The 20782-nt window shown below is 34.8% G+C and overlaps 1 protein-coding gene and 1 long non-coding RNA gene across 6 annotated transcripts in view; one reads left to right on the forward strand and one right to left on the reverse strand.

Annotated features, from left to right (window-relative positions):
- Positions 1 to 20782, reverse strand: part of ERBB4 (erb-b2 receptor tyrosine kinase 4) — a 1157734-nt gene that overhangs the window by 615550 nt on the left and 521402 nt on the right. The gene's annotated exons all lie outside the window — the stretch shown is intronic.
- On the forward strand, positions 1106 to 18794 carry LOC116597239. The gene is made up of 3 exons (XR_004288508.1): positions 1106 to 1117; positions 15701 to 15704; positions 18634 to 18794. It is a non-coding gene; the product is annotated as an uncharacterized LOC116597239 (long non-coding RNA).

A 20782-nucleotide genomic window follows, 5' to 3' on the forward strand; every position in this document is an offset into this window, starting at 1 on the left:
GCTACCTCTTGATTGAAGGTTACAATTCTCTAAAAGTCTAGGGGTAAGAGACAAAGCATTGAACTTCTAAACTCCTCTGAATTGAAAAATAAATATCAGAGATAAGAAAGATCTGGCTAGATTACAGCTACCTGTAGCAAGGATCAAGAACACTTTGGGGCTATTTCCAGGAAGAAGAAAAAGAGGCTACAGTAGAGAACTTTATTTAGCTACTATGTCTTCTCTTTATTTTTACAAACAATTAGCTATTGACCAGAGTCAATTATGAAGGTTTTTCTTAGTTGTTTTCATTTGTTCGTTGTGGTTATTTAAGGTTTAGCTCCATTTTATTTTTTTTAATTTTTTTTTAAAGATTTTATTTATTTATTTGACAGAGAGAAATGACAAGCAGGCAGAGAGGCAGGCAGAGAGAGAGGAGGAAGCAGGCTCCCTGCTGAGCAGAGAGCCTGATGCGGGGCTCAATCCCAGGACCCTGAGACCATGACCTGAGCTGAAGGCAGCGGCTTTAACCCACTGAGCCACCCAGGCGCCCCTCATTTTATTTTGTTTTTAATAAAAGGTCCCATTTCATTTTGGGAAAGATTAGCAAGATGGAGAGGTGGAAACTGGCGCCCAGCTTGACATTTTCTGTTTTCAAGTTTCTCAGTCCTAAGGACAACATGGAGCCCTGCTACATCAGAAAGTGAACATATCTGGGAGAGGGAGATGAGCATATCTGAGAGACTACAGATAGGGAAGGAGACTCAACCTAAAAAAGGCAGCAAATGGGTAAGAGTCAGCAGGAAAAGATCATTATAGCCTCTTAAAACCACCACCAAAACTTTTATTTTTAACAACTTATAAATGCATTATACATTCCAAACTATATACAACGTACTTAGTTAATGCCAAATCAAGATGTCACTAATTCCACTGCTACCATTTGCATTGATATGGATGGAACTGGAGGGGAGTATGCTGAGTGATATAAGCAGAGAAAGACAATTAACATACGGTTTCACTCGTATGTGGAACATAAGGAATAACATGCAGGACCATAGGGGAAGGAAGGGAAAACTGAAGGGGAGGACCTCGGAGAGGGAGACAAACCATGAGAGACTCTGGGAACCAAAACTGAGTCTGGGAACCAGAAAGGAGGGGGTAGGGCGATGGGGTAACCAGGTGATAAGTATTAAGGAGGTCACTTGTGGTGATGAGCCCTTGATGTTATACACAACGAATGGATCATTGAACACTACATCAAAAACTAATGATGTACTATATACTGGCTAACAGAACATAATAATAATAAAAAATTCTAATCTGGATAAAAAACATCTAGCTCAAATAAGAAAGTTTAGATAGATCTAAGAAAACTAGATCAAATCTTTTCCTTCCTTGTTCCCTTCCTTCCTGCACTCCATATCAAGAAACCATGATGTTCAACTTACAGATGAGACGGTTAATTTTGTTATATTTGTGGGTAATATTGCTCATTTAAGTGCTGGAAGTAGATTTTAAAAAAATGAGACCCACGGAATACATTGTGTTCTCAATTATTTAAAAAGTGACTAAATGTTCTCTCGATTGTTTTATCTTTATCTCACTGGACACAAACATTTCCTCTAGAAAATGGTCAGAAAGAGAAAAGAAAAGTAAAATTAAATATAGTATAAATGGGTGTGTATGTGTGTTTATTGTTACCACTGTGGTACATATTTTGTTTGAGAAAAAACAAATTTTTGGCTAATTAGTGGTTTGTGAATTGTGGTGAACTTAATAGTCATCATCTTTATTAACTCTGACTCTATCTCCAAACAAAAAGTTCAATTATTTGCTTATTTATTTAGTAAATGAGTACTAAGTGTTTATTATGTTCCAAGTACTATGCTAGTTTTTGGAGGATATAAAAATGAAAGAAAGAAATTTTGCCTTCATGACATTCACAGTCTAGCAGAGGATATACCTAACACAGGAAAACGGCAAATGTTCAGTATATGTTTGTGTGATAAATACATGAGTAATTATGATGTGATATGTTCTAGAAGTAATTTGTATATTTGTATGCACATGTGTGTATGTTTTATAGGGACTGTAACCGTGCTGTGAAGAATATCAACTGTACATATTCACAACATGGTAACACACTGCATACCTTACATTCCTTTTCTTGGAATTATTACAAACAAAACCTTTCTTGAAGAGGTAGAAATAGCAGTAGTTTCCTTCTTGTTAATTAAACTAACCTCTGACAATTGTAATACTTCAACTTTTGTGAAGGGTCCTGAAGACAGGATATTTTACATGGCTACATTTTGCTTTTTTAATACTTAGTACCTCTTTCATTACAGATTGAGCACAACTATAATTAATACCTTAAAAGAAAGTCACAACATAATTTCATGGATTTGTTTTAAACTTTTAAGAACTTCTTATTAAAGAGCGGTTAGCATTGTTCAGTAACTCTCTTACGCTGAATAGCGATAATCATAGCCAGTTTTAACTGAACAATTAGCATGTGCCAGCTTCTATGATAATCATTTTATATGCATTTTTAATTTCCCAACAATCTTGCAAGATAGAAATTATTATTACCTCTCTCACAATAGACAAAATACGGTTCAGAGAGGTTAATTGAATCAGTTCCTAAGATCATTCTGCCTCCAAAGCCTGGGCTCCTTCTACCATAAAGGCGCACCCCACAAATACCCTAAAGGAAAGAATCCATGTCCTTCTGACAATAGCCTCCAAATTGTGTTTTTAGCTGCATGTCTAATAAAAAAAAAGCATGCCCAGGGCACCTGGGTGGCTCAGTGGGTTGGGCCTCTGCCTTCAGCTTGGGTCATGATCTCAGGGTCCTGGTATCAAGTCCTGCATCAGGCTCTCTGCTCAGTGGGGAGCCTGCTTCCTCCTCTCTCTCTCTGCCTGCGTCTCTGCCTACTTGTGATCTCTGTCTGTCCAATAAATAAATAAAATCTTTAAAAAAAAAAAAGTGTCCAACCATATTCCACCTTTGATTGAATTATGTTGTCCAAACTGGTAAGTATGCAGTTTACTAAAGTTAGTGAACTAATTTGTTTTGCTTTGTTTTTAATTTAGAATCTAAATAGGATATAGAAATTAGAAAGTAGACACCTTCAAAATGCATACCAGTTATAGAAACAAATGTTTTAATTTGAGAATCCCATATTTAAAATACTTTTTTAAGTTCCAACTATCCTAGATCATGAGTGTTTTGCTCTAAGTTTGCTTATTTTAAAATGTGCATTGCTTCTTTAATAGTTTATATTAAAGTTTAATTTTTGCTGATGGAAAATAACATGCCATCATTTGGTAAGTTGAAACATTAGAGCGACATTTTTCTTTTCTCCTCCTACTAATTTTATTTTATTATTTTTTTAAAGATTTTATTTATTTATTTGACAGACAGAAATCACAAGCAGGCAGAGGCAGGCAGAGAGAGGAGGAAGCAGGCTCCTGGCTGAGCAGAGAGCCCAATGTGGGGATCGATCCCAAAACCCTGAGATCATGACCTGAGCCATGTGCCCCTCTCTTACTGATTTTAAAAAGAAATTGTTTTTGCATTTTTCTCAGTCATGTGGTTTATTTACCTCATAACACAATTTGATCTGAACATTAGCAAGAACAGAATTAAACATATATACTACTTTTTAAGAAATATATGAAAGTATTAATATTGATTGGCTGTGCAGCCTATCTCAAAATAACACAATACAATTTCAGCAGGGATTATAATCCCAGAAATTTAACAAAATTTTTGTTAATCTGAAAACAACTTTAAAACAGTAGTGCACCACGATTTTGAATTCTTCTGCTAACTATCCTGCATTCACCTCCATAACTAGCATGGTAGTTCTTATATGCGTTGATCATGGGTATTTGGGGAAATCAATCTCAATTGAGTAATAGAAGTTAATGAGCTCCCTGTGTATTTCTCATTTTGGCCTTCAGGCTGTTTGTGTTTGGGCTCTAATCTAAGTTTCTAGTCTATTCTCCTGGGGCTCCTCTTCATGGACTTTCCATTGCAACCAGACTTGTGTTTTTGCCAACATCAGATGGTGCATATCCAATTGCTGTCTTCCTCTCCTTCACCACACCAGACTCTATTTATCCTTCACTGTCAGCTTTTTAAATCTGGCTTACCTACCCTACTCTAATTGAAATACAGAAACCTTTCACAAAGTCTTCTAACAAACTTCTGAATCAACAACCAAGAGTAGTAGAGGATTCGCAGAATCTGATGCCAGACCACTTGGGTTCAAATCCCAGCTATATCACTAGGAGGTATGTGATTTTGACCAAGTTATTTAACCTCTGCTCTGCGAGGCATCTCTTCTGTAGAATATATGGATAACAATAGAAACAAAATGGAAGTTGATATGTTAATACCCATAACATGTTCAGAGCAGTGTGGTATATTGGTGGTCACTGAGCTAGTATTAAAAAAAAAAAAAAAAGTCGAATGCATTACAAAACTGTAGCTGCCTACCACTTGTTGCTGGTATTTACTTGTTGCTTTTTTTTCTTTACAATCCATTCAAAGGGCTTTACAGTAAATGGATAGTTCTGAGCTAATGAATTTGGAAAAAAGAAAAAAAAATCAGGTTACTCATTGATGTTAAGGGAAAAGGGACCAGCCAAATCTCCCTCAGAAGGAACTGCTCAGGTATATTAAGGAATCATTATCATCCTCTTCAGTGTATAGAACTGTTCACATTATTTTATTTTAAGCTAGTATAATTTTAAAGTTTTTAGCTTATTTAATGACACAGCAAATACAAAATGTGACAAAAATGAAAAAGAAATAGCAGCAACATGAATCTTATTATATAAAAAAATTAACCACCAGTAGCATCTCACACTCAAATTACTATGTCCTTCCATAGCATATGTGACTAAAGAAAAATAAATTATGGAAAAGGAAACCAGGAAATAACTGTATCAACAATAGAATATCCTATTTTCTGCAAAGGCTCAAAGACATCTCTGGAGTGTCAAAGGCATGTCCTTCAATATTTAACTTTTTCACTCTTTGTTCCCCATCTCAAGTTGAACAATACGTTAATTATCCGATGAAGCGTTATAATTACTCTAACAGTTCCACTCTTACTTATAATTACTGCATCAACACTTTCTTTTTCATATGCTTCAATCTATACCTATTACATTGTCATGATGAAGACACATTAACATTATAATACCGTATAATTAGCTGATGAGCAATTAAATTATTCCACTGCTCTTGTTCCTCTTTGCCAAGAGGTTGCTTCCAAGCTCTATTATCTCCTCTTTCTCTACAGTTTGCTTTAGTGGTTTTTCCCCCCACCCAAAAACAAAGAGGCTCATAAGCTGTATTCAAAGCATTTGATTTCAAATTCAGAATGGATAAGTGCTTGAGTCGGTGTTGGTCGAAGAACTAAATTGGCATTACAGACAAGTTTAAAATTATTTTCATTTTCTTTCTATGATAGAAAGAATTGCAAGTCTGTGCAATACAATAAAACACTGCAGGGTCATTCTTTCTAAATACTCTTTTTTTTTTCTTGTTTATTTAAAAAAATAAAATTCTCCGTAATTTATAAGAAAATTGTTTAAATACATTAAATTCAATCTGAAATATAGCCCTCATGAATTATCTTATAAGTACTTCAATTTGAGCTTTGAAGCTTTGAAGATGTGAACATATTATAAAATCATGAATCATATAATAAAGCCATAGATAACTAACTATATCAGCATGCTGTCCAGTGAAAGCAACCAAGAACTTGTTTCACTGATTCTTTTATTTTTCTTTTAGTTTTTCTTTACGCTGTATATCAGTTTTTGAAAAAAAAAAAAAAATATATATATATATATATCCTTCTGACTTGTCCAGTGGGCATTAAATAAATTTTCCATTACATGCTCATGATCTGTCTTTGTGATTTTTAGTTTCTGGTCCTAGGAAGTTTGCTATGAGCGAACGGATCTCTCTCCCCTTGGTTGAGGCCTTACTTTAGTCCAAATAAGCTTTAGAACTAATTGGAATACAATTTTAATGACTCCAAAACACATGGCGTCCACATGGTTTATCACTGTGATCACTCGCTGCATCTATATTGCAAACTAGCTCCGTGGTTTCGTCCATATTTTATATGAGAACTAAATCTTTCTTAGATAATTACTTTGGAGTAACATTATGAGCTATGAAAGAAAAGTGGAATTCATTTTACAAGCAAGGCCCATTTCAATAAAATGACTTTTGTTGTCTCAGCTTAGTTTCCTTAGCTATGAGGCAGAGGAAAATCTATTGAGTACAACAGTCTTATATGCAGGAACTTGCCTCTTCACCAAGAAAAGCCTGATGGGCCTTGCCAACTTCAGAAAGCTTTTTAAGATTATTAGTATCAATATACTTGGAAAGTTATGATCAGGAAGTTACCTCTGACTTGATACAGGAAAATGATTAAGTTCTTGCTTAAGTGACAACTGCTTCCGCAATAATCCTGTGACTTTCAAAGTCCTTAAGCATAATTTGTTATTTTTAAACTGAAAAGGACTCCTGCTTTTTCAGGGGTGCATTGTTTATTTTGCCTCCAGTCAAAAATAATCTCTCAACCTCCGACAAACTGTATTAGTATGGTTAATTCATTTTTGAATTCTGTTATAGAAAAAAAAATTATCTAAACATTAGTGAAGGAGAATCTCTATGTAGAAAAAAGAGGCTATACTCTATATCAAATATAACTTGATCTACTGACAGATATTAAAGTTCAAAGGGTATCAAAAAGCAATCAAGATTAACACATGTAAGAATTTTAGATAGAATGTTAGCTGGAATAACTCAAGATGCTCACTCCAAATTATTAATATCTTGTAGACAAGAATCTTACATTGATTTTTAATAATTTATACACAGTAAAAATGCCTAATATTTTCACCTCTCATAAATAGGGTTCAGTGTATATAGGTTAAAAGCAGAAGTTGGGGCACCTGGGTGGCTCAGTTGTTAAGTGTCTACCTTCGGGTCAGGTCATGATCCCAGGGTCCTGGGATCGAGACCCGCATTGGGCTCCCTGCTCAGTGGGAAGCCCTCTTCTCCCTCTCTCAGTCCTCCTGTTTGTGTTCCCACTCTCACTGCGTCTCTCTCTGTAAAATAAATAAATAAAATCTTTAAAAAAAAAAAAAAGTATAGGGAATAAGAACCTGATCTTTGAATCAGGCCCTGCTGCAATACTTCCCACCTATATGACCTCGAACAAGTTATTTAATCTTCCTGAGCCTATTTTGCAGCTATAAAATAACAGCCAACACCTACCTTGTGAGGCTACTAGAAGGATACAATGATAAATTTAATGTAAAGCACTTAGCATAGTGCCTAGCATAATGTAATCACTCAATAAATATTAAATAGTATCATTATTCGCTATTATCAGCTTAAAGGTTATTTTTCTTTCTGTTCTTTGGAAAACACCTCATACAAAGTTTATAATCAGCAGGTGCTATGATGTCTCATAAAATATTTGATATGGAAAAGATTTTGTTTTTTTAGTCCAACTGCTTTATGTGCATTTTCTAGGGACATAAGTTTAATTAGTGCCCAAGTTAGTGCTACATGCAGTGTCCTCACTCCCAGTAGGAGGTCTTTCCATTATATCATTTTATTTAACAGACCTGTGAAATATGCATAATTGGATTATAGTCTTTAAAAAATATGACACTTTAATCATATACACAAATTACAACCTGAAACAAAATTTGAATTTTATAATCAGTTGTAGCCCATTGGGGCTTCAATATATAATACCAACAAGTTAATTTTTTCTACATAAAAATAAATTCTATTTTCTTTTCTTGGAAAGGGAGAGAAAGAGTGAGAAGAGGGTCATGGGGAGGAGCAGAGGGAGAGAGAGAATGTCAAGCAGGCTCCACAAAAATAGTTTCATCCTGTGAGAAGCCTGACATGGGGCTGTATCTTATGACCCTACCATTACGACCCAAGCTGAAATCAAGAGTTGGATGCATAACTGACTGAGCCACCCAGACCCACCACCCAATTTCTATTCTCAATGCCGATTTTTCTGCCACCTTTCATTAAAGTACTGAGTTTTTGCTAGTCTACTCAACCATCCCCATTTTAAACACAGTACCATTGTTACTATATTTCTTTCACAATGAAGTAATCTAATTTCTTCTGAATTTTTTTTCTTCCATATTCAGGACTGCTGTTCTCACATCATAATAAACTTTAACATCTACTGGCTTTGAAAATTCTTTTTCAACATTCTCTTGAAAACTAAAATTTCAACCCCTAATTGTAAAACTTTTAATGGCAGTATTCAATACTTCAAAAAACATAATACTTATGATTTGTTACTGCTTTCTGGAGGATCTTATTTCCATATCTCCTAAAACCGATGCCCTAATAGTTAAGAAAAACTCTCATATCTGCAAATCTTAGTAATAGAAACAGGAAACACAGATGACCCCAAATGAGGCTGGTAATACTAGCCTGCCTTTCTTTCTTTCTTTCTTTCTTTCTTTCTTTCTTTCTTTCTTTCTTTCTTCCTTCCTTCCTTCCTTCCTTCCTTCCTTCCTTTCTTTCTTTCTTTCTTTCTTTCTTTCTTTTTTCTTTCTTTCTTTCTCTATTTCCTTTTTCCCAGTACAAATGGTTACTTATTTCGATTGGAAACTACAAAGACTGACAAGACTTTCTGAGGTAGGTAGTAATTCAGAACAGTATCTGGCACCAATGTGGTCAAAGATCTAATCACGGGCCTTCTGCACTTTGTTACCAATCACGTAATAACAGTAATATAATAGTCATCAAAAGCTTTATCCTCACTGTAATTTGCTTTTGTAATTCATTATGTTACGTGAAACTCACCTAAAATTATTGATAATTAAGTATGTTTTCTCAGCTTGTCCTCTGGGATTTGGATTCCCACTGAATGGTTGAACATATTATATGAAAATAAAACTATTTTTTTGGTATCCTATGGTAATATGACTCCCCTTTAGTTTCCAAATCACATTCCAAGAAGCATCTTTAGAAGATCCAAGCTACTACTGAAGGTCTGGGATCAGGCAGGGTTAAGGAAGAGTGGAGAGTATCTGGAAATGTGACTTCAAGGCACCAGCATGAAAGGTAGATAAGAGTTAGGGCTGACAGATGAGCATTAAAGGTTTCTATCTCTGTTCTTAAAGATGAGCCACCGCTGTGTCCAAGAATAGCTTTTACAATCAAAGGAGTCTGCTGAAATAACCAAGAGTGACAATCAGCTCTTAACTTCAAAAGGGAACTTCGCATTCCCTGAGGCTTCATTTACAAATGTCCAGGAGTTTATTTCGGACAGAGATGAGCACTTCTGGCTACCCTCCTTACCACAAGGACAGAGATACCAAGCTCATCTACTCTGTGTCATCAGTCTACTCTAGGGAATGAATCATTATAGACTTAACTGGTGTTCAGGGATGCTCTGATCTCAGCTGTTACATCTCACCAGCTACAGTTTGCCTCTGAAGAGGAGGATTTGGATAAATGACTAAAGGTGGAATGGCCAATGCACAGTCACATTTCCAGACATGTGAGATGGCAGAGAGAACATAAGAAGAGTAGTTTTGAATAGAGATATGGAAAGTCCAATGATGGAGATGCCTACTTTTATAATGAAAACAAAGCAAAACAAAAGGAAATAGAATCACAGTAGCTCAATATTGCAAGAGACCTAACAGAACAAAATCACCCCTTCCTTTTACAGAGAAACGGATTGAGGCCCAGGGAGGTTTATAATGAAATGTGGGCAGTTTTGAAAAACAAAAACAAAACGTGCCATTAACCACGTTTGCCACGAAGTAAGTGGTGGAGCAGCTGATGGTTCAGTTTTCTGACCCTAGAGCCTGGCAATAACAAAAGCAGTGAGGGAGTATTTTTCTGTTTGTAATTAAATGTGTGCAGTTGGGGGGAAAAAAAGAAACACTAAGGAAAAGTACAAGATGCTCTAGATCTGACACTTAATGACTCCTACATAAGTTCCTTTTATACATTTAATATCACCTACCAATGCTGTTGATTTATTTATCATTTATCATATTTATCAATTAATATGATTTTACCATAAAGAAGAATTTTGTGTTACAGGCCAGTGATTGTTACCTGATTCAAATTACCTGTTGGCCATTGTATAGCAATGGGAAATTCAACAGCCAGGAAATTTGGGAATCATGGCACAAATTTGTAAGGTCTAATGAAGAAATTTCTTTAAAGAGTGATATTTCATCTTAAAAAAGTCATGTAACATTTTCTATTTGCTTATTTTTATGGGAAAATAATGTTTTTTTCCAAAAGTTCTAGGTAAATTAATGTTGTAAACATGTACAAGTTTTGTTCTGCCTAACATTGTGGAATTCTGTGTATTCTCAGGAGTTCATATACCTTGCATAGACTAATTATAAGCTATCTCCCTTTCCCTATTTATAAACCTATCATAGAAATAGGCACAAAGAACTGAGTGAAAAATAATCCATTATATAAAGTCTTCTTTTCTGGTTCTCTGTTCCTTGTAATAACAATTCCCCTCGAAACAAAACAAACCACATACTTTTAGGGAAAGAGAATATTTTCATTTAAATTTTAACTGTATATTTTAGTGTTATCCTAAAGCAAAGTAGAAAATATGTTTAACTGCATACCTCCAACATCCCTTACACCTAAACAAAATCCACCTGTATTTCTAAATTACCCAGCATTGTTAAAACTCAGTATTTATCTATTTTGAATAACTTATGACTATCAATTGACTAATCAGATTAAAAGTACTAAATATTCACTTTAATCTCAATAGCTCATCTAAAATGGATATGGATAAGATAAAAATATAAATTGCATTTCACAAAAATCATAGGATTTTTCAAGAATGGAAAGAACCTTAATCTTCTCATTCTCCCATCAGCCCATGCTTGAGGAGTCTCTACATAATAATTTTTTTAAACAAATATTTATAGGATGCTTGGTATGTGATAGTGCTAAGACAGTGTCCTTCTTTCCCTGAGTTTAAAGTATAGTGATCAGATAGTAAAGAAACATAAATAAGTAAAAAGTAAATTGTGATGGGTTCTCTGCAGAAAATTGAAACAAAGTGACATAATTCGATTGATGTGTGGAGAGGGTTTATGCTTTGTTTTGTCTTCATGAGAGTCCTGTCTGAGAGATGAAATTTAAACTTAGTCCTAGCCTGACAGGAAAGATGTGATACATGTAAAGTCAAAAATGAAAAATCTCAGGAAGATAAAACAACTTACAAAGTCCCTAAGACAGGAACAGAAAGAATGTCATGTAGCTAGAGCAAAGTGGTTCAGGCGGGGGGAGGTAGTGACAGAAAGCTAGCCACAACGAAATCCTGTAGGAGTTCATGATTTTACAAAAGGGTACAGAGTTTGGATTTTACTTTAAGTACAATGGGAACATTGAGTGTTAAAGTTATAGAGTGATGGCATTATGTATTTTATTTCTCTGTTTAAATCATCATAACAATTGCATAAAGTACAGATTGCAAGGTTTGTGGCTGGAAATAGTAAGGAAACTAGGGTGGTAGCTCCTGCAGTTTGGACCAGAAGAGAGCTGAGAACAAGTACATGCATTTAGGGAATGTCTGGAGGAAAAAAAATCAGTGACATTGGTTGATAGTTTGTATAGGGTGGGGGAGGGGAAGATTAGAAATCAAAGATAATCCCTAGATATTTGGCTTAAGCAACTGAGCAGGCAAAAATGCCATGGTTTGAGGTAGAGAAGATTGGGGAATAATTAGTTGCCACTGGGAAGAGGGAAGTTAAGAATTCTCATTTGCTTATGTAAATTTTGAAATATATATTTATATCAAAATGAAGATGTCATAGGCAGTGACATACTTAAATCCAGATTTGAAGGGAGGTGACGGAGCTGAAGAAGTCTATTTGAGAATCATGGCAGATACATAAACCACAGGACTGAGTGACATCATCTAAGGTAAGTATGTTGATAAGAAAAAAATACTTCTGAAACACATCAACATGCAGAAAACAAGCAGAGGAAAAGGTTCCAGTAAAGGAAAATGAAACTATTTAGTAAGTTTACTTGGAAAAAAAAAATTAATGATACAGTTAAATATAGGCAAAGCAGTATGTATCTATCTCATGTATATTTAAATACATCACATATAATATAATAAGTGCTCAACCCATATGTGTAAAAATGTGTATGTATAAACATATATGTCATAAGTATTCACATACCAAATAAATTTTGGGTAAAATGAACCCCCACACCTATATAAAATACAGACAAAGGACACATACCTTCATACTGACTACTCCTTGTGTTTCTTAAGGTTTAAGGCTATTTGCAAACCTTTCCACCAGAGATATTTTTTCCCTTTGCTACTTTATACTGAGTACCTCTACTGTCTCCAGCCTGTAGAGCTGGAGCTTCACCAGTTCCCCTTCCATCACTTCATCCCGACCATCTTTCGAGTTTGTCCTCTCCACCCAACCCCCATCTCTCCATCCCCTGAGCATTACACCCTTCTCACTCAACTGTCTATAAACACAGTATTCAAGTTCACCCTCATGCCCACTGATGTGTGACCAAATCCATCAGTGTGCCTAAAGGGATGAAGGCCTTTTATTTTATTAGGAGCACTGCTTTAGGTATTAAAGAATAAAAAGTGGGCCAAGTCATTGTAGGCTTCTCTAGTACAGTTGGGTCACTCTTTGTACATTCAGAGATGCTTCCAGGGAGTCTCACAAAAAGGTAATTACCTGGAGAATTATGTTTTTCCATCAACTAGAATTTCTGTTGGTCTATTAATATGATAACTATTCAGGTACTCCATTCTGATTATTTAAATGTGAACACTGATGGCACCAATGATATTGCTTTATCTTTTAAGACATGAAAAGTCTGAAACAGCAACCCTCCTTTTCCAACTGTGCTGAATTAAATACATTTTTGTTAGATGACATCATTGTTATTTTATGCAATTAACTTTTGGTAATGAAATATGTATTGCTTCCTCAAATTTTAACAAGTTTAAGTGTGAGAAGAAACATGAAAATAGTTTTAAGAAAATATATCAACTATAGCTCTTAAATAACAAGGTTAAAATACAAATTCGACACCTTTCTTCTTAACCTCCTTAATCCTCTGAACAAGAAGGATTTTTATACAGCATTTTTAATGGGCCTATATTTTCCCAAATCAGACAAAAACAATAAATAAATATAAATCTCTTAATGGGTATATACATAACATGGGTCACCTATAAATTAGTGCAATGTGTATGAAATCTTTTGTGTTGATACTTTTGATGGAAATATGGAATATATTTTGACATCATATTTTATTACATACAAAATAAGAGATATCCATGTAGGATGATGAGACAAGACAATAAAATTAATTAATTCATTGACATGGGGGAATCAGACTATAATGATAAAGCTCCCAAGAGGAATAAAATCCAAGAAAGAATTTTGCAATTTCATAAAAAATTAAGAAAAATCATAAATGATTAACAAAGAAAGAACCCATTAGAAAGGAAATTTTTGTAAAGGTTGTGAGATAATTAGCCAGATTGCCCTCTATATCACATACCCTTTAGAAATACAAAATAAAACCAGCATCAAATTTTTACCTAACTGGAAAAAGTTTAGCAAGTATGTAATAAAACTGAGATTTTCTCAGTCCTGGCAAAAATTTCAGCAACTCTCTGAAAAACAAATTAGTTTCAAGGATCTAAGACCTTACAAATGGCCATATCTCTTGCTTCGGTAATTATACTTTCTCAAATCTATCCTAGAAAATATTTACCATTAGGTATAAACAATTTTATGTGCAAGGATATTTTCCCAACATTATCTGTAATTGTGGAAGTTTGAAATATTCTTAATTTAATAAAATGTTAGAATTAGCTATATCCATAAACTAGAATATTATATAGTCATTATAGATGTTCTGTTTGAAGAATATTTACTGACATGAGGAAATATTTATAACATAAAGCTTAATTAATAAAATTAGTAAGCTTCTCTAAATATACATTATGACTTGATTTTGTGTTCATGAAAGAGAGAGAGAAATAGAACTCTATCAATGAATTTTTTTCTGGGTAGTAAAATTGCAGGTGTTTTTATAAGCTTCTTTATTGATATCTGGATCTTTCTGAATTTTTAACTCAAAAAAATATGTCTTACATAGTATGAATTAAAAAAAAAAAACTAAAATAAATAATGTAAATTTCCATAATGGACATCATATAAGATAATGCCCAAAGCTATTCCCAGTAGTTTTGGCAAGAGTGAAACAAATGTTTCCCCAAAAATGACATTTCAGGTGATGCAATCAAAGCTGAAGTTAGAGTTAGTGAGTTGGAGAGTAAATGCAGAGTAAGAAAAGGGAGGCACTTAGTGGGAGTGACATTTATAAAACTTGGCCATGAAGAGCAGAGCAGATTACAGGACAGAAAAGTCACACTGATGGCCTACTTACTACACAGGGCACTCTGGGATCCGTCCTCAAAAAATATATAACATTTTATATGGTTTCCCTCTCATAGTCACATCTCCTAACAAAGAGACTATGGAGTGTGACCTAGTAGTTACCTTTTAATCCCATACATCTTGTCTCCATTGCTGAGACTTGATACAAACAACCTTGCTTTAACAGTTTTTCTAAGGATTCCCCATCATCAAATCTCTCTCCATCTTTGACTCTAAATTATATGATTAAAAAAAAAAATCTTGAGCACATTTCAACACATATTCCTATTAATGCAACTAGTGGGCATGCATTTAAAAAATAAACTTTTTAAAAAATTTTTTATATTACTTAAGTTAAAAAAAAAAAGGGAAATTAAATGTGAAAAAAATACCAGAAAAAAGAAACTAGTTACATAGAAAAAAAGCAGTAAGCTTCATGATGATGATTTTGACTTGACACCAAAGCAAAGGCAACAAGAGCAAGAAATAAACAAAGGGAACCACAACAAACTAAAAAGCTTCTGAAGAGCAAAGGACAGCATTAACACAATGAAAAGGCAATGTACTGAATGGGAATGGTTTCACAAATCATATATCTGATAAAGAAGTTAATATACAAAATATATAAAGAATTCATATAACTCAATATAAAAAAAAAGATTCTATTAAAACATAAACAGAGATCTGAACTGAATTTTTTCCAGAGAAGACATAGAGATGGCCAGAAAGCACATGGAAAAGTGTTCAAAGTCATTATCATTAGGGAAATGCAAATCAAAACCACAATAAGATATCACCTCACACCTGTCAGAATAGCTATTATCAAAAAGACAAGAAATAACAAGTGTTAGTGAGGATGTGAAGAAAGGGAAAGCCTGTGAACTGTTGGTGAGAATGTACATGGTGTAGCTACCATTGAAAACAATATAGAAATTCCTCCACAGTGTCTATCAATGGATGAAGGGATAAAAATATGGATATATATGCAATGGAAATTTTTTCAATAATAAAACAGAAAGAAATCTTGCCATTTGCACCAACTTGGATGGGCTTTGAGGGCATTATGTTAAGTGAAACAAATAGAAGAACACAAATACCATATGATCTGAACATATATGTGGAATTTAAAACAGCAAGAATAGCAACAAACAGGCTCATGTATACTGAGAATAGACTGGTGGTTGCCAGACATGGGAGGAAGGGGAAGGAAGGTGGACAAAATGGTTGTGAAGTGGGTTAAAAAATCCAAACTCCCAGTTGAAAAATAAATAAGTCAGGTAATATACAGAACAGCAACCAGAGTTAATAATACTGCATTTTATATTTGAGAGTTGCGAAGGGAGTAAATCTCAAAAGTTATCATCACAAGAAAAAGAAAATTATAACTGTGTATGGTAATGGATGTAAATTAGACTTATTGTGGTGATTGTTTCACAATATATAAACATCCAAGTATGCTGTATACATCAAACTAATGTTATATGTCAGTTATCTCTAAATAAAAATTTTAAAAAAGAAGAACAAAAGAAAAAAAAACACGATATATATTACCACACAGTTTTTTGGGTTGAACAATCTCAGAATTTACCAAAAAGTTTCTATCTATAGAAAAATCTACATTTAAAAGGTGCCAGGGTGGCTCAGTGGGTTAGGCCTCTGCCTTTGGCTCAGGTCATGATCTTAGGGTCCTGGGATCAAGCCCCATATTGGGCTCTCTCCTCAGAAGGAAGCCTGCTTACCCCCCTCCCCACCTGCCTCTCTGACTATTTGTGATCTCTCTCTGTGTCAAATAAATAAATAAAATCTTTAAAAAAAATAAAAAAAAATAAGAAAAAAGAAAATATACATTTGAAAAATTCATTAAATCACTTAAGATCCTTGACTCTGAATTGTCCTGGTTGACAAATCAAGATATTGCATAATCTATTCTAGTTACACTGTATTTACAAATAAACGGCATTATTTCTAGTTTCTTCTGACCTAAATATACTAGCTTTTGCTATTAATTTAAAAACCAAGTAAATCAAACATGTGAATCCTTATAATCACATCATTTTAGTATAAGAAATGAGCATTTATCACATATGTTTCCAAAATGTGGGTTAGGGTTGAGGATTATGGGAAGCAGGCAGTATCATAAGAGAAATTCTCATGGATGAACAGATTAAATGATTTGAAATTACAGGACAGTTGGTAGAATAGAGTGGTCAGTCTATGAATCTTTGGATAAATTGATTTCAAATATCAACTTATCAGATAGAGTTTATAAATTCTTCTCATACTCAGCACTCTGTAGATTTCACAATTCAATTTTTATGCATTATATTCTTTATAAAATAACAAAATCAGTTTACTTAGAATTTACAAGCACCTGTTGACACCTTGATTTTTAAAGATGTTATAAAAAATAAAAATAATATTAAGTATTTGATCACCAACCACATTCCCTCATTTTGTGCATAAGTGTTGATAGAGTATATACCCAACACATCAAATATGTAAAGTTCATGTTAAATTTAAAAGATTCTCTGGAAATATGCCTATTTAAAACACAGATGTGAATCAACTTAGCTATTAGCACACTTGCCAGAAAGTTATAATAGAAAAAGAGGAGAAAGTAAATTATATAAATTTTGTATTAAATTGAATGCCACAATTGAGAGAGTGGGGTGGAGTGGGGGAAATAACTCATTAAAGCAAGAACAAGGTATCTATTGATGAGAAGACCTTCCACTTTCAACACAATCAAACTTCCAGTGTCACTATCTGGCCACAGAAGCAAGACCAGATAGATTTTTCATAGAAATAAATGAAGCATAAGCTTCGGGGCTCCTCACTTGCACAGATGCCATGCAAGTTTCTGAACCTAATTTTCTATTATAATTTTATACTTTTATTAATAAAGTAACTCCCACCTCCATACTCCACAGACTTCAAGTCTCTTATAACTTTTATCTCTCACTAGGAGCAAATGAAAGAAAGAGCTGCCAGATCTGTATTTAAGTTTAATTTGCCAATGAGTTTAGGCAGAATGTAGATTATGTGGTGGCCTTCATCTGTTCAAGTTATGAATACTCATTTCTTAAATAACTCAGCATATATTTTAATTATATCAAAGGAGAAACTGGAAAGCATAGCCAGGCATTTTGAAGTTTTAATACAGTTGGAGCTAGCTGCTCAGCAAGTAAAACATTACCAGGACTGTGCCTCCATATGGAAAATTCTGGGACTATAGTTAAGAAGTAAAGCTGAGACTAGGGGGAAGTAAAATGATGGAGGAGTAGCAGATTGAATTGACATCAGGTCCCAGGAGTTCAGTTAGATATTTATCAAACCATTCCAAACCCCTACAAACTCAACAGGAGATAGAAGAGCAGCAATTCTAGGAACAGAAAATTGACCACTTTCTGGAAGGTAGGACATGCGGAGAAGAGAATCCAAAATGATGGGAAGATAGACCGCATGGGGAGGGGCCAGCTCCCAGCAAGCAGTGGAGCAGTGGAGCACAAAATCAGAACTTTTAGAAGTCTTCTTCACTGAGGGACATCACTCCAGAGGCTAAGCAGGGACAGGGTGGTCTCAGGACCCACAGGGTTACAGAAAGACCAGGGATGTCTGAGTGTAGCGGAGCTGCCAGGTATTGGAGCAGGGAAGCTGACTACAGAGACAGAGCTGAGGAGTGAGCTCTCAGATAGGGGTAACCTTAAACCATGATCCAAGGCACAGTCGGGCCAATTCTCTTCAAGCATGGGCCCTGCAAGTGGCAGATCCAGAGAGACCCCTTCCTTCCTCCTTCAGGAGGAGTGGCACGGGAGCCAGCAGCTAGAATCTGCTGAGTTTGAAGACTCCAAACAGGGCTGTGCGCCAGAGACAGAAACACTCAGTCACAAGATGGGTGAGCTCAGAGTGTAGCCAGAGACCAGGAAGATGGGAGTGATTGACTGCTTTTCGCTGAAGGTGCTCTGAGGAGTGGGGTCCCAAGCTCTTGGTTCCTCTGGGCCAGAGACTGGGAGGCCACCATCTTCATTCCTGACTTCCTAAGCTGTACAGAAAGCGTTCAGGGAACAAAAGCTACTGAGAGCAAACCCAAGCAGATTACTTAGCCTGGCAACAAAAGCTACTGAGAGCAAACCCAAACAGATTAGTTAGCCTGGCCACTGGCAAGGACAGTGCAATTCTACCTTGGGCAAAAACATTTGAGAATCACTGCAACAGGCCCCTCCCTGAGAAGATAAGCAAGAACATCCAGGCAAGACCAAATTCACCAATAGACAAGAAAAGCGAAACTCCAGAGCTAGAGGAAAGCAACACACAATTCATGGCTCTGCCACTATGATCCTGTAGTCTTGCAAAATAATTTTTTTTTAATTTTTAATTTTTTAATTTTTACTTTTTTCTTATTCTATTTTTATAACTATTCCTCTTTCCTCTTCTAACACTTTTGAACTACTTTATCTTAACAATACCTTTTTAAAAAAACTTTTAAAACCTTCATTGTTACAGTAATAATTCATCCCTTCATTGTATTTAACCTTGTTTTTTGTATACATATAGGTTTTTCTCTTTAAAATTTTGGGATAAAATTTCTTCTAATAGATCAAAATATACCCTAAATCTAGCACATGGCCTTGTTCTAGTCTCCTGCCTGATTACATTCTCTCCTCTTTTTTTTTTCTTTTTCCAACCAACTTATCTTATCAATTATTTTTTTAGAATATTTTAAAAATTTTCATTTTTACAGTCATATTCCATCCCTTCATTGTGTTTACACTTATTTTTGTATATATATGTTTTTCTTTCATTAAAATTTTCAGAGGTAGTTTCTTCTAAGAGACCAGAATACACCCAGAATCAAGGGGGTAGCTCTGTTCTATTCACCAGTTATATATATATATATATATGTATATATATATATATATATATATATATATATGTATTTTCATATTCTTTTTTACCTCTGATTTGGTCAGCATACATTTTTCTGGGGTCTTTGCCACCCTTTTAGTGTTTTATTCCCTTGTTCATATATTCTTATCTGGATAAAATGACAAGGCAGAAAAACTTACCACAAAAAAAAAAAAAAAAGAACAAGAAGCAGTACCAACAGTTAGGGACCTAATCCATACGGACATTGGTAGTATGTCAGAACTAGAGCTCAGAATGACGATTATCAAGGTGCTAGCTGGCCTTGAAAAAAACATGGAAGATATTAGAGAAATCCTTTCTGAAGAAATAAAATCCCTTTTTGGAGAATTGAAAGAGCTAAAATTTAACCAAGCTGAAATTAAAAAAGCTATTAATGAGGTGCAATAAAAAATGGAGACTCTTACTGCCAGGATAAATGAGGCAGAAGAGAGAATTAGCGATATAGAAGACCAAATGATGTAGAATAAAGAGCTGAGCAAAAGAGAGACAAACAACTACTGGACCATGAGGGGAGAATTTGAGAGGTAAGTGATACTAAGATGAAACAACATTAGAATAATTGGGATCCCAGAAGAAGAAGAGAGAGAGGGTCAGAAGGTGTATTGGAGCTAATTATAGCAGAGAATTTCCCTAGTATGGCAAAGGGAACAAACATCAAAATCCAGGAGGCACAGAGAACCCCCCTGAAAATCAATAAAAATAGGTCCACACCCTATCATCTAATAGTAAAACTTACAAGTGTTAATGACAAAGAGAAAATCCTGAAAGCAGCTCAGGACAAGAAGTCTGTAACATACAATGGTAGAAATATTAGATTGGAAGAAGACCTATCCACAGAGTCCTGGCAGGCCAAAAAGGACTGGCCTGATATATTCAGAGTTCTAAACGAGAAAATACTCAGCCAAGAACACTATATACAGCTAGGCTGTCATTGAAAATGGAGAGATAAAAAGCTTCCAGGACAAACACAAATTAAAAGAATTTGCAAACACCAAACCAGTCCTACAGGAAATACTGAAAGGGGTCCTCTATGCAAAGAGAGAAACTAAAAGTAACAGACCAGAAAGGAACAGAGACAATATATAGTAATGTCACCTTGCAGGCAATACAATGGCACTAAATTCATATCTTTCAATAGATACTTGGAATGCAAGGGGATTAAATGCTCTAATCAAAAGAACAGGGTATCAGAATGGATAAAAAAACAAGACCCATCAATACGATGTCTACAAGAAACTCATTTTAGACCAAAAGACACCTCCAGATTTAAAGTGAACAGCTGGAAAACAATTTACCATACTCATGGAAATCAAAGCAAAGCTGGGGTGGCAATCCTTACATCACGCAACTTAGATTTTAAGCT

Source organism: Mustela erminea, chromosome 8, assembly GCF_009829155.1.
Source record: "Mustela erminea isolate mMusErm1 chromosome 8, mMusErm1.Pri, whole genome shotgun sequence".
NCBI lineage: Eukaryota > Metazoa > Chordata > Mammalia > Carnivora > Mustelidae > Mustela > Mustela erminea.